Raw genomic sequence first — 14,125 nt, 5'->3', positions numbered from 1 at the left:
TCAGGGTTCCATAGCCGCTGGCAGAACAGTTGAAACTGGAGCAGCAGCACGGCCAGGTGGACTGGGGACAGCAAGGAGTCATCATGCCAGGTAGTCCTGAGGCATGGTCCTAGGGCTCAGGTCCTCCGAGAGAGAGAAAGAAAGAAAGAGAGAATTAGAGAGAGCATATTTAAATACACACAGGACACCGGATAAGACAAGAGAAATACTCCAGATGTAACAGACTGACCCTAGCCCCCCGACACATAAACTACTGCAGCATAAATACTGGAGGCTGAGACAGGAGGGGTCAGGAGACACTGTGGCCCCATCCGATGATACCCCCGGAAAGGGCCAAACAGGCAGGATATAACCCACCCACTTTGCCAAAGCACAGCCCCCACACCACTAGAGGGATTTCTTCCATCCTGAGACAAGGCCGAGTATAGCCCACAAAGATCTCCGCCACGGCACAACCCAAGGGGGGGGCGCCAACCCAGACAGGAAGACCATGTCAGTGACTCAACCCACTCAAGTGACTCACCCTCCTAGGGACGGCATGGAAGAGCACCAGTAAGCCAGTGACTCAGCCCCTGTAATAGGGTTAGAGGCAGAGAATCCCAGTGGAGAGAGGGGAACTGGCCAGGCGGAGACAGCAAGGGCGGTTCATTGCTCCAGAGCCTTTCCATTCACCTTCACACTCCTGGGCCAGACTACACTCAATCGTATGACCTACTGAAGAGATGAGTCTTCAGTAAAGACTTAAAGGTTGAGACCGAGTCTGCGTCTCTCACATGGGTAGGCAGACCATTCCATAAAAATTGAGCTCTATAGGAGAAAGCCCTGCCTCCAGCCAAGACCTCAGAAAAAAAGTTGTAGACCTCCACACGTCTGGTTCATACTTGGGAGCAATTTCCAATGCCTGACTGTACCACGTTCATCTGTACAAACAATAGTACGCAAGTATAAACACGTGGAAATTCTATAAGAGTTATGTGAAGGCCAATTAGATGATGATCCGATCGCATTCTGTCTCCTATTAAAACTTTTTTAACATTTGATGCAAGAGAGAAAGTGACAAGAAAGTAGTCAAGACGACTAGCTTGATTAACCCCTGTGCGGACATCCAGCGAAAAATCCTATCGCCATTAGCATAACAAAATGTTTTCAAATTATATCATTTTATAGATACACCTCTCCTGAATCGAACCACGTTGTCCGATTTCAAAAAGGCTTTACAGCAAAAGCAAAACATTAGATTATGTTAGAGGAGTATATCGTAAAAGTAGCCACATAGTCATTTTCCGACCAACCACATGCATCACAAATAACCAAAAAACAGCTAAATGCAGCACTAACCTTTTACAAACTTCATCAGATGACACACCTAGGACATTATGTTACACAATGCATGCATTCTTTTGTTCGATAAAGTTCATATTTATATATAAAAACAGCATTTTACATCGGCACGTAACGTTGACTAACTATTTTCCCTCAAATGCATCCGGTGAAACAGTGCTACAATTTACTAAATTACTATTCGAAAACATTTTTAAAATGTAATATTGTCATTCTAAGATTTATAGATGAATATCTCTTGAAAGCACCTGTAATGCCAGATTTAAAAATAACTTTACTGGGTAATCACACTTTGCGATAAAAGGGGATGCGATACTCAGAACAATAGGCTAGCAATAGCAATAGGCTAGCCATCTTGGAACAATCGCATATCAAATCTGGTCTTGTATACTATTGTCAATAATCCCTTACCTTTGATTATCTTCATCCTTAGGCACTTCCAGGAATCCCAGGTCGACAACAAATGTATTTTCGTTCGAAAAAGTTCATCCTTTATGTTCCATTAGCTTGTTGTTGTTAGCGCGTTCTGAAGGCTGAACCAAAAGTTCCGATGTGCGCGGGGCTACTCTTTCAACAAAATGCATTTTTTTCTTATTTAGGTTCGTTCAAACATGTCAAACGTTGTATAACATAAATCTGTAGGGCCTTTTTCAACGAGAGCTCCAATAAGATTCGAGGGGGACGATTGCATTGTGTTTCAAAACGTTTCGAAAGGGGAGGGTAACCAGGGGCGCCGGCGTCATTATGGTGATGGCCCTCCTCATGTGACCACGTTCCACAGCGTGTCATTGTGTCAGTTTTCACAGTAGGAGACTCAAATCACTTTGTAAAGACTGGGGACATCTAGTGGAAGCAATAGGAAGTGCTCAATGAACCATAGCTCACGGTGTGATTAATAGGCAACGTGATGAAGTTGAGTTCGCAATTCAGAATTCCACTTCCTGTTTCGATCTGTCTCGGGGTTTTGACTGCCATATGAGTTCTGTTATACTCACAGACACAATTCAAACAGTTTTAGAAACTTTAGGGTGTTTTCTATCCACAAATATTAATTATATGCATATCCTAGCTTCTGAGTTTGAGTAGGAGGCCGTTTAAAATGGGCACGATTTTTTTTTCAAAAATCGCTGTAGCGCCCCCTATCCTAGGGGAACGCCAAGAGGTTAACCTGTTGGGGATAGGGGGCAGTATACCAATCTCAGATTTACTATAAGAAAAATTGGATTACCTTTGCTGTTCTTCGTCAGAATGCACTCCCAGGACTTCTACTTCAACAACAAATGTTGGTTTGGTTCCAAATAATCCATAGTTATATCCAAATAGCGGCGTTTTGTTCGTGCGTTCAAGACACTATCCGAAGGGTAACGAAGGGCGCGTTTCGTGACAAAAAAAATCAAAATATTCCATTACCGTACATCGAAGCATGTCAAACGCTGTTTAAAATCAATTTTTATGCGATTTTTCTCGTAAAATAGCGATAATATTCCGACCAGGAGTCGTTGTTTTCGTTCAAAGACTGAAAATGTAAAATGGCCTCTTCACGTGCATCCGTCTCATTGTTCTCAGAGATCCTCTGTTTTGGATAGAGATGACAAAGAAGGCCAAGAAATGGTCAGACAGGGTACTTCCTGTACAGAATCTTCTCAGGTTTTGGCCTGCCATTTGAGTTCTGTTATACTCACAGACACCATTCAAACAGTTTTAGAAACTTTGGAGTGTTTTCTATCTAAAGCTACTAATTATATGCATATTCTAGTTTCTGGGCAGGAGTAATAACCAGATTAAATCGGGTACGTTTTTTATCCGGCCGTGAAAATTCTGCCCCCTATCCATAACAAGTTAACACTGTATTATAGTCTCCTACCATAATGATTTGATCATTTGTTGCCTGTAAGTTCAATAAATTGCCATAAATATTTTCAAAGAAGTATGGATCATCCTTATTTGTGCCATATAGATTAATGAGCCAAATCTCTTTTTCGTCCACTTTCATATTCAAAAGGTCCAGCTTCCTTGCGAATAATTTCTGACTATTTGCACATTCAGATCAACATTTTTGTTCATTAATATCATCACACCTTTTGAGTTCCTTTGTCCATGACAGAAAATTATTTCATCACCCCATTCCTTTTTCCACGCAACTTCATCTAAGGATGTAGAGTGAGTTTCCTGTAAACAGTATATGTTATATTCCTTTTCTTTTAGCCACGTAAAGACTAAGCTCCGTTTTTTATAATCTGCTAAACCATTACAATTATATCTGGCTATACTTATTTCACCCCTTACCATAACTAGATACTATTCTCAGTCTAAATTGACCATAATTAGTGCTTGTGAAGTTTCTGCCATCAGAGGTATTATGACGGTCAAAATTAGAGCTTTCAAATGTCTGATATTTAGAATTCAAGAAATAGGTTCTAGCAATATTTGTTTTATTGGAAAATTGTTAGAAAATTGAGCCAACATATTACGTGTGTAGTAAATCTGAGTAAATTGATGTGTATGAAATTGGATGTGATATAGTGAGAGTGTGTACAATGTCTGTATAAGAGTAAGACTATAATGTGTTCTGTCCAAATAAATAATAACTCTGCCAATTTGCATGGTTGTGTGTCTATGTGTGTAACATGTAGTGCGTATAGCCTTAATATTCATGATGATAATTGTAAACCATATCGTATCACCATCATAGTTGCATCATAATTACCTATAACATCATTGAAAAACTGTCACAGTTGTCGTAGGAATGAGCGGACCAAAGTGCAGCGTGTGTGTTGTTCCACATTTTATTTATACTGTGAAAGTCTGCAATACATAAATAAACTGAACGACAAAACAACAACAAACCGTGACGCAAAGGTGAAACATACACAACTGAAAATTAATCTCCCACAAAACCCACGTGGAAAAAAGCCCTACTTAAGTATGATCTCCATTAGAGACAATGAGGACCAGCTGCCTCTAATTGGAGATCATCCCAAACAAAATCAACATAGAAATACAAAACTAGAACATGAACATAGAAATAGAAAACATAGAAAAACACCCCCTGTCACACCCTGACCTACTCTACCATAGAAAATAACATCTTACTATGGTCAGGATGTGACAAAAACACATCCCAGCATTTCCATAGCAATTGACATTTCACATGATCATGGAAGAGATCTTGCATTACTATAAAGACAGCTTCACTACAGTACAAATGTATTCTGAACAATATGTTATTATTCCCCAATGCCCCTATTCTGATATCTTCCACTTGTTTGTTGTAAACATATACAGTTGTCAGAAGTTTACATACACCTTAGCCAAATACATTTAAACTCAGTTTTTCACAATTCCTGACATTTAATCCTAGTAAAAATTCCCTCTCTTAGGTCAGTTAGGATCACCACTGTATTTTAAGAATGTGAAATGTCAGAATAATAGTAGAGAGAATTATTTATTTCAGCTTTTAGTTCTTTCATCACATTCCCAGTGGGTCAGAAGTTTACGTACACTCAATTACTATTTGTAATTACAATACAATTACTAGCATTGCCTTTAAATTGTTTACCTCGGGTCAAATGTTTCAGGTAGCCTTCCACACGCTTCCCACAATAAATTGGATGAATGTTGGCCCATTCCTTCTGACAGAGCTGGTGTAACTGAGTCAGGTTTGTAGGCATCCTTGCTCGCACATGCTTTTTCAGTTCTGCCCACAATTTTTCTATAGGATTGAGGTCAGGGCTTTGTGGTGGCCACTCCAATACCTTGACTTTGTAGTCAAGCCATTTTGCCACAACTTTGGAAGTATGCTTGAGGTCATTGTCCATTTGAAAGACCCATTTGTGACCAAGCTTTAACTTCCTGACTGATGTCTTGAGATGTTGCTTCAATATATCCACATAATTTTCCTGCCTCATGATACCATCTATTTTGTGAAGTGCACCAGTCCCTCCTGCAGCACCCCCACAACATGATGCTGCCACCCCCGTGCTTCACGGTTGGGATGGTGTTCTTTGGCTTGCAAGCCTCCCCTTTTTCCTCCAAACATAGCGATGGTCATTATGGCCAAACAGTTCTATTTTTGTTTCATCAGACCCGAGGACATTTCTCAAAAAAATACGATATTTATCCCCATGTGCAGTTGCAAACCGTAGTCTGCCTTTTTTTTGTTGGTTTTGGAGCAGTGGCTTCTTCCTTGCTGAGCGGCCTTTCAGGTTATGTCGATATAGGACTCGTTTTACTGTGGAAATAGATACTTTTGTACCTGTTTCCTCCAGCATCTTCACAAGGTCCTTGAAATACATCCACAGGAACACCTCTAATTGACTCAAATGATGTCAATTAGCCTATCAGAAGCTTCTAAAGCCATGACATTTTCTGGACTTTTCCAAGCTGTTTAAAGGCACAGTCAACTTAGTGTATGTAAACTTCTTACCCACTGGAATTAACACAGTGAATTATAAATGAAATAATCTGTCTGTAAACAATTGTTGGAAAAATGACTTGTGTCATTCACAAAGTAGATGTCCTAACCGACTTGCCAAAACTATAGTTTGTTAACAAGAAATTTGTGGAGTGGTTGAAAAACTAGTTTTAATGACTCCAACCTAAGTGTATGTAAACCTCCGACTTCAACTGGATAAACATGTAGACAAATACATAAAAAAGATAGACAAACAAGAAACATATTAAATTATAAAACAGTTCTCGACAATAGATAGATTGAAATTGTACATTAAACATCACAGCATAGTTGAAAGATGTGTGTTGCGTAGAAATCCGAAGTGGGTGGCCAACAGAGATAGGTGGGATGGGCTGAGGGAAGCTGAGGGTTGGGATGTGGAATTGGAGACAAGTGGGAGTGGTTGCTGTGTGGGAGATAGAATGATGGTCAAAGATAAAAGTACAAAATAAGTCAAAATAAAACATGATAAAAAGTATGTTTCAATGACACTGAGGGGCAGTGTTTTTACAACGAATGCCAGTTTGCCTGAGGCTGATGCCGTGCAGGTGTTTGTACACATGCATATACACACATTCTCATTCAAATACACACATATACTGACACACACACATGTAATAGTGCCAGACATGCACTCTAACATATACAGTTGGCATTGCTGTTATGATTTTAGTTGTTCCTGATGTCCTTTTTTTCTTGTATTGTTGTTTGATGTTTTCTTTTGTCTTTTTCTTTTTTCTCTTTAATCCATTTTCTAGGTTGTTGGTGCGTTGGGGGGTTATTAGGTGTGGGGAATGGAATTAATTGTATTTATTTATTTTTGCTTATTTTTATTCTTGGGGGGGACTGTGGGAGGAGTCTCAGATGGTGGAGGGACAGCTTTGGGGAACTGTGGGGGGCCTGGTGGGAGATCTGTCGACGTGCCCATCAGCGGGGCGTTGACCCTGCATGTGTGTCGCTCTGAATGGGAGTCTGTTGGATGACTGGTGTGGTGTAGTTGTTGAGATGCTTCACTGCGAGTATATTGTATGTTTTGGATATTCAATAAATAATTAAATTCATAGAAGCATTTTACAGAGTACAGTATGTAACTCGTTCATCCACCTCTGGCCTGCTGCCCCCCCTACCTCTGCGGAAACACAGTTCCCGCTCAGCCCAGTCAAGACTGTTCGCTGCTCTGGCACCCCAATGGTGGAACAAGCTCCCTCACGACGCCAGGACAGCGGAGTCAATCACCACCTTCCGTAGACACCTGAAACCCCACCTCTTTAAGGAATACCTGGGATAGGATAAAGTAATCCTTCTTACCCCCCCCGAAAAAAAAATAATAATAATATTTTAAAAAGATATCGATGTACTATTGTAAAGTGGTTGTTCCACTGGATATCATAAGGTGAATGTACCAATTTGTAAGTCGCTCTGGATAAGAGCGTCTGCTAAATGACGTAAATGTAAAATGTAAATGTAACTGTTCTCTCTCCTCAGTCAGGTTGTTGTAACTGGTCTGTGACTTGTCTCTCTCTTTAGTCAGGTTGTTGTAACAGGTCTCTAGGTGGTCTCTCTCCTCAGTCAGATTGTTGTAACTGGGCTTTAACTGGTCTATGTCTTAGTCAGGTTGTTGTAACTGGTCTGTCGCTTGTCTCTCTCTTTAGTCAGGTTGTAGTAACTGGTCTTTAACTGGTCTCTCTCCTCAGTCAGGTTGTTGTATCTGGTCTGTAACTGGTCTCTCTCTTTAGTCAGGTTGTTGTATCTGGTCTGTAGCTGTTCTCTCTCCTCAGTCAGGTTGTTGTATCTGGTCTGTAACTGGTCTCTCTCTTTAGTCAGGTTGTAGTAACTGGTCTTTAACTGGTCTCTTTCCTCAGTCAGGTTGTTGTAACTGGTCTTTAACTGGTCTCTCTCCTCAGTCAGGTTGTAGTAACTTGTCTGTAACTGGTCTCTCTCTTTAGTCAGGTTGTTGTAGTTGGTCTGTAACTGGTCTCTCTCTTTAGTCAGGTTGTAGTAACTGGTCTGTAACTGGTCTCTCTCCTCAGTCAGGTTGTAGTAACTGGTCTTTAACTGGTCTCTCTCTTTAGTCAGGTTGTTGTAACTGGTCTGTAGCTCGTCTCTCTCTGCAGCTGCGTTCGTCTTGTAAATGGAAAACCTCTTTGACAGGTTGGTCCTGCAATCTTCAGAATCTTTGGTGGCTATTTTATCTGTAAGTATAAATACATAGTTACTAGCTAAAACACCAGGTAAATAGGCCTAGTAACCAGCACTTCTTACAACTACGTGATAAGCAATGAACATATGAAACAAACTCACAGTGGACAGACAGGCCTATGATCCCAGCCAGTAGAACACACAGCAGCCCCAGACACAGTGCAGCAGCTAGGAAGGGTCTCTTCTCTGAGCTATCAGGCTCTGTGGACACATAAAATAAGATTTTGTGTGTGTGTGTGTGTGTGTGTGTGTGTGCATGTGTATCACATGGGGATGTGTGAAACTTACTCTGAAGTGTCCCCGCTTGCGCCAGCCAATAGATAGCTTTTCGCATGACGCTGACTCGTAAGATGCTTCAGGAGGGCAGTCACGTTTGCTAGCAAGGCCGAGGTCCCAAGTTTGAACCAATAAGTGGCACTCCCTAAGCATGCAGCGTGACGTACTTTACACTTGTGTGTGTGTGTGTGTGTCTGTGTCTGTGTCTGTGTCTTGTCTGTGTTACCTGAGTGCTGGTCTCCTGGTCCATTATTAGGAGCAGTGTCTGCTGTCTCTTCTCTCTCAGTGCTGGCCTCACCGTCTGTCAGGTTGTCTGCACTGACGTAGATATCCACAATCCTCTCCTCCATCTCATCTCTGTCAAACCCCTTGGTCATATCTGGCTCAGCATAGATGGCCTCAGACATCTTCAACAATGTTTTCTTCTTAGTCATATCTGGCTCAGCATAGATGGCTTCAGACATCTTCAACAATGTTTTCTTCTTGGTCATATCTGGCTCAGCATAGATGGCATCAGACATCTCCAACAACGTTTTCTTCGTGGTCATATCTGGCACAGCATAGATGGCCTTAGACATCTCCAACAATGTTTGACGCTTTCTTTCTATGTAGGTCTCCTATATGTTAATTCTAGGTTCTAGTGATATAACTGCCTCTATCTCTCGGTGTCTGTTTGTCTCTATGTCTCCCTTCGTTTCTCTCTGTGTCATCTGTGTCTCTGTCTGTGTGACTTACTGCTGTAGCTGTTAACCATAGGGAAGTTTCAAAAGCAGAAAGTTGAGCAACAAATTACATGGGTAGTTGTGGCTGCGGCATCTTCTCATTTTTTACATGACATTTTTTTTTTGTGTGTGTGCACTTATCAGGAGTCTAATGGTGTCTCTCCTCAGCCAGATTGTTGTAACTGGTCTGTACAGTGAGGGAAAAAAAGTATTTCATCCCCTGCTGATTTTGTACGTTTGCCCGTTGACAAAGAAATTATGAGTCTATAATTTTAATGGTAGGTTTATTTGAACAGGGAGAGACAGAATAACAACAAAAAATCCAGAAAAACGTATGTCAAAAATGTTATAAATTGATTTGCATTTTAGTGAGGGAAATAAGTATTTGACCCCCTCTCAATCAGAAAGATTTCTGGCTCCCAGGTGTCTTTTATACAGGTAAAGAGCTGAGATTAGGAGCACACTCTTAAAGGGAGTGCTCCTAACCGCAGCTTGTTACCTGTAAAAAAGACACCTGTCCACAGAAGCAATCAATCAATCAGATTCCAAACTCTCCACCATGGCCAAGACCAAAGAGCTCTCCAAGGATGTCAGGGACAAGATTGTAGACCTACACAAGGCTGGAATGGGCTACAAGACCATGACCAAGCAGCTTGGTGAGAAGGTGACAACAGTTGGTGCGATTATTCGCAAATGGAAGAAACACAAAATAACTGTCAATCTCCCTCGGCCTGGGGCTCCATGCAAGATCTCACCTCGTGGAGTTGCAATGAACCTGAGAACGGTGAGGAATCAGCCCAGAACTACATGGGAGGATCTTGTCAATGATCTCAAGGCAGCTGGGACCATAGTCACCAAGAAAACAATTGGTTACACACTACGCCGTGTAACACACACCGCCCCTCCCACTACGCTGGGAGGGGCGGTGCGCAGGGAGCCCGGAGGGGGTTCCAGCTCGTGCACCATCTGTGGCTGCAGAGGTCACACTGCCGGTCGGTGCCGGGTTGGTTCCTCTAGATATCGAGGCAACAGGCAGGGCGCTCTGGCGTCACCCCAGGTGAGCCGTCACAATTCTCACCCAGAGCCCTCTGTTGCGCATATGTTTGTGTATGTCACTTTCCCTGAGTTTTCTCCGCATTCCCAGCATAAGGCGCGGCTGAGGCACGGCATTCCCAGCATTCAGGTGCGGCTGAGAATTTTATTGATAGAGCATTCGCTCATAGTTTAGGGATCCCCATTGTTCCTGTGGCTGTGCCCTTCCCCGTCCACGCATTAGATAGTCAACCATTAGTGCCAGGGTTGATTAGGGAGGTCAGCGCTCTTCTGGGCATGGTGATGCAGGTGGGTGACAAGAAGAGAATGAGTCTCTTCCTTATTGACTCTCCTGCGTTTCCCATGGTGCTAGGCCTACCCTGGTTAGCTTGTCATAACCCCACTGTTTCTTGGCCTCAGCGGGCTCTCACGGGGTGGTCGCGAGAGTGCTCGGGGAGGTGTTTAGGGCTTCCGTTGGTGCTACTATGGTGAAAAGTCCAGACCAGGTCTCCACCGTAAGCATTCCCCCTGAATATGCCGTTTTGGCTCTCGCCTTCTCTAAAAAGAAGGCGACTCAATTACCACCCCATCGATGGGGCGATTGTGCGATAAATCTCCTGGTAGACGCTGCACTTCCCAGGAGTCACGTGTATCCCCTCTCACAGGTGGAGACCGAGGCTATGGAAACATATGTCTTGGAATCCCTGCGTCAGGGGTACATTAGGCCCTCCATTTCACCCACCTCCTCAAGTTTATTTTTTGTGAAGAAGAAGGAGGGAGGTCTCTGCGCCCGTGTATTGACTGTCGAGGTCTGAGCCAGATCACTGTGAAGTATAGTTACCCGCTAAAGCTCATAGCCACAGCGATTGAGTTAATGCGCTTCTTCACCAAACTAGATCTCGGCAGCGCTTACAACCTGGTGCGTATCCGGGAGGGAGACAAGTGGAAGACGGCTTTCAGTACCACCTCAGGGCACTATGAGTACCTCGTCATGCCGTACGGGTTGATGAATGCGCCATCAGTCTTCCAAGCATTTGTAGACAAGATTTTCAGGGACCTGTATGGGCAGGGTGTAGTGGTTTATATTGATGACATTTTGATGTACTCGCTACACGCACCGAGCATGTGTCCCTGGTGCGCAGGGTGCTTGGTCGCCTGTTGGAGCATGACCTGTACGTCAATGCTGAGAAATTCCTGTTCTTCCAGAAGTCCATCTCCTTCCTAGGATATCACATTTCCACCTCAGGGGTGGAGATGGAGAGTGACCGCATTTCAGCCATGCGTAATTGGCCAACTCCCATCACAGTAAAGGAGGTGCAGCGGTTCTTAGGTTTTGCCAACTACTACCGGAGGATTATCAGGGGTTTTGTTCAGGTAGTGGCTCCCATTACCTCACTGCTGAAGGGGGGCCTGTTACGCTTGCAGTAGTCAGCTGAGGCGGACAGGGCTTTTAGTCACCTGAGGGCTCTGTTTACCTCGGCTCCCGTGCTGGCCCATCCGAATCCCTCTTTGGCGTTCATAGTGGAGGTGGACACGTCCGAGGCTGGGATAGGAGCTGTGCTCTCTCAGCGCTCGGGTACGCCACCGAAGCTCCGCCCCTGTACATTCTTCTCGAAGAAGCTCAGTCCGGCGGAGCGAAACTATGACGGGGGGACCGGGTGCTGTTGGCTGTCGTCAAAGGCGTGGAGACATTGGCTTGAGGGGGCTATACACCCTTTTCTCATCTGGACTGACCACCGTAATCTGGAGTACATCCGGGCGACGAGGAGACTGAACCCTCACCAGGCAAGCTGGGCCATGTTTTTCAACCGTTTCGTGTTTACCCTGTCCTACAGACCAGGCTCCCAGAACATGAAGGCAGACGCATTGTCTCGGCTGTATGACACAGAGGAGCGGCCCATGGATCCCACTCCCATACTCCCTGCCTCCTGCCTGGTGGCGCAGGTAGTGTGGGAGCTGGACACGGACATCGAGCAGGCGTTATGTGCAGAGCCCGCTCTCGTCCAGTGTCCCGCTGGGCGTCTGTACGTCCCGTCTGCTGTTCGTGACCGGTTGATCTATTGGGCCCACATGTCACCCTCCTCTGGTCATCCTGGGATTGGTTGTACAGTGCGCTGTTTGAGCGGGAGGTACTGGTGGCCTACCTTGGCTAAGGACATGAGGGTTTATGTTTCCTACTGCTCGGTGTGCGCCCAGTGTAAGGCTCCTAGGCACCTGCCCATAGGTAGGCTACACCCCTTACCCGTTCCACAACGGCCTTGGTCGCACCTTTCGGTGGATTTTCTGACCGATCTTCCACTCTCACAGGGTAACACCGCGATCCTGGTCGTTGTGGATCATTTCTCGAAGTCCTGTCGTCTCCTCCCTCTGCCCGGTCTCCCTACGGCCCTACAGACTGCGGATGCCTTGTTTACGCACGTCTTCCGGCACTACGGGGTGCCTGAGGATATGATGTTTGATCGAGGTCCCCAGTTCATGTCTAGGGTCTGGAAGGCATTCATGGAACGTCTGGGGGTCTCGATCAGCCTTACTTCAGGATTTTACCCTGAGAGTAATGGGCAGGTTGAGAGAGTAAACCAGGATGTGGGCAGGTTTCTGCGGTCCTATTGCCAGGACCGGCTGGGGGTGTGGGCGGCATTCGTGCCCTGGGCTGAGATGGCACAGAACTCGCTTCACCACTCCTCCACTAACCTCTCTCCTTTCCAGTGCGTACTGGGGTACCAGCCGGTTCTGGCGCCTTGGCATCAGAGTCAGACCGAGGTTCCTGCGGTGGACGACTAGAGGCTGTTCGTGTTCACCTTCAGCAGGCCGTGAAGCGCCAAAAGGAGAATGCAGATCGCCACCGCAGTGAGGCCCCGGTGTTCGCACTGGCGGACCGGGTCTGGCTCTCGACCTGAAACCTGCCCCTCCGCCTGCCCTGCAGGAAGCTGGGTCCACGGTTTGTGGAGCCATTTAACCTGTTTGGGATAGGGGGCAGTATTTTCACGGCCGGATAAAAAACGTACCCGATTTAATCTGGTTATTACTCCTGCCCAGAAACTAGAATATGCATATAATTAGTAGATTTGGATAGAAAACACCCTAAAGTTTCTAAAACTGTTTGAATGGTGTCTGTGAGTATAACAGAACTCAAATGGCAGGCCAAAACCTGAGAAGATTCTATATGGGAAGTGCCCTGTCTGACCATTTCTTGGCCTTCTGTAGCCTCTTTATCGAAAATACAGGATCTCTGCTGTAACGTGACATTTTCTAAGGCTTTCATTGGCTCTCAGAAGGCGCCAGAACATTGAATGATAACTCTGTAGTCTCTGGGCGAAAAAGAGTAGGGGTTTTGGAGAGTGGTACTTCTGAGAACAATGACACTGGTGTGCGTGTGCATGTGATGACTCAATTTTCTTATTTCAGTGTTTGAACGGATACAACGTCTCCCGGTTGGAATATTATCGCTATTTTACGAGAAAAATTGCATAAAAATTGATTTTAAACAGCATTGGACATGCTTCGAAGTACGGTAATGGAATATTTTGAAAATTTTTGTCACGAAATGCGCCGGCGCATCACCCTTCGGATAGTGTCTTGAACGCACAAACAAAACGAAGCTATTTGGATATAACTATGGATTATTTGGAACCAAAACAACATTGGTTGTTGAAGTAGAAGTCCTGGGAGTGCATACTGACGAAGAACAGCAAAGGTAACCCAATTTTTCTTATAGTAAATCTGAGTTTTTTGGTGGGTGTCAAAATAGCTAGCCATGATGGCCGGGCTATCTACTCAGAATATTGCAAAATGTGCTTTCACCGAAAAGCTATTTTAAAATTGGACACCGCGATTGCATAAAGGAGTTCTGTATCTATAATTCTTAAATAATTGTTATGTTTTTTTGTCAACGTTTATCGTGAGTAATTTAGTAAATTCACCGGAAGTTTTCGGTGGGTATGCTAGTTCTGAACGTCACATGCTAATGTAAAAAGCTGGTTTTTGATATAAATATGAACTTGATTGAACAAAACATGCATGTATTGTATAACATAATGTCCTAGGAGTGTCATCTGATGAAGATCATCAAAGGTTAGTGCTGCATTTAGCTGTGGTTTTGGTT

Source organism: Salmo salar, chromosome ssa08 (genome assembly GCF_905237065.1).
Source record: "Salmo salar chromosome ssa08, Ssal_v3.1, whole genome shotgun sequence".
NCBI classification, from domain to species: Eukaryota; Metazoa; Chordata; class Actinopteri; order Salmoniformes; family Salmonidae; genus Salmo; species Salmo salar.
This window is presented reverse-complemented; position numbering follows the sequence as displayed.